We start from the raw sequence: 1,829 nt of genomic DNA, 5'->3' as shown, positions 1-1,829 counted from the left end.
TAATTAATTATGTGCACAACGGTAATGAAGGGAAATGATGGTGGACCCTGCTAGTTGGTAAAATAAGGAGTGCACACTCACACTAATTTAATAAAAACTGTGATCTACTCAGAGAAAAAAAAAAAAAAAAAAAAAACGAGAACTTTTTCCTAATAAACAACAGGAAATGGGATTTTGCCTATTTCTATGAAATGATATGCGGCTTAAATATTACAATGAGATTTATTATACATCAGAACATAAAGGCACATGATTATTCACACAAACAGTAGATTAAAGGATAGAGTATTCTGAATTATTATGCAAGTAAGAGTTGGCTCGAGAACAAGGGCTCCTACTCTCTGTGATGCAATAGCTTGATGATAATGACTGGAGGTCCTAATCAATCAAATATTACTCTCTCGACTATATTGCAGTATTGCGATTAGTAGTGAGAGCTCACATGGGATCACATGGAGAAATAAGCAAGGTGGACTTGTGGCAAAAAGAGTGCATGTGCTACTGAGACTTCAGTATAAAATTGATAGGTCCTACAATGCTGGAGCCACAAAATATTTTACCAGTCCTGTAATTAGTAGCAGGTTGTCGGTAGGCAGCAACTCTGTTTCAACCCCTGGCCTCAAAGGTTGTCTGAGAATTTTAAGTTCTGCTGAAAAAAGGGTGCGAATAAGTCGCAAGACCGCCCGACTCTGACAAAGATCAGAACCCAAATCCCTGCGCCCGCAAAACACAAGAGTGATGCCAACAATGCTCAACTCCCTACCATCCTCGAAAACCGCAAATCAGCATTCAGTTCAGATTCCAAAATTCCCCCACACTGTCTCAGAACATCATTCGTGCCAATAGCGACCCTTCCCTCCAATTTCGAGCTGGGCTTTATGACGTCAACTAGCCTCAGTTTAAGTTGACCAATCATGCCTCTGCTATTCAGCTGAGGGCACTGGATTTGCCATTTGACCGGCCATGGAAACAACCTGCCTAGACCACCGGCCATCTGGCACCAGACAGCCGTACCCAGCAGGCCATGGTCCACAAGTATTCTGAGAGTCAAGAGGACAATGCAGTTAGTCAGTGCCAGGAGTCTTCGTTCTGGACGCACCAAAACGGTAAACACATAAACTGCAGTGACACTCAGACATCTCGCAGGTCATTTCGAACCTGCATACAATAGGCGAAACTCGACCGACGTCAGTCTTTCCGCCAGGCACTTAAGCGCATTGTACTACCCTCTAAGTATTTGGAAGTGCAGCCCCCAACTGGAAACGCAGTGCCACATCCTCCAATGCTCGCCTCACACAGGCCACCCAGGGAAGTAACCCAACATGCATGGGTATCAAGTGAAAAGTATTTTGAGCTCTCAATAGAAATTCACTACAGTAACCTTATTCGGTCTCTTACCACCGTGCAATGACATAGAACATTAATAAAATTGATGAAAATGAGAGGCGACATGCAGAAGACGGCATGGAACCTCTCATTACCCTCCCAGTCACTTTAGATTATTTTTGGTAGTGGTTGACTCACTAGACAGAGTTAGTGTGTCAATCACTCAGAAGGAATTGGTCCAAACGGTTTCTCACAACAAATTGGCAGATTAAATTTGAAATTGATGATAAAATGAAAGGTGGAATTTTTCTTATGACTTTACCAACATCTTACTCACATTGACGAATAAGTCACACCCAACACAGGTTCACCGTCAGGGAGCCCACTCTCATTCATGGATATACTCGCAGTCATACAAATGTTGAACACATGCTAGAAGGCCAAGTTGGAAGCTGCAATAAAATGTTGACCCATTGTATCTGCAAGCTTCTCATTAAGGTGAC

Source organism: Schistocerca nitens, chromosome 12 (genome assembly GCF_023898315.1).
Source record: "Schistocerca nitens isolate TAMUIC-IGC-003100 chromosome 12, iqSchNite1.1, whole genome shotgun sequence".
Lineage (NCBI taxonomy): Eukaryota > Metazoa > Arthropoda > Insecta > Orthoptera > Acrididae > Schistocerca > Schistocerca nitens.
Note: the sequence above shows the minus strand (reverse complement) of the source record.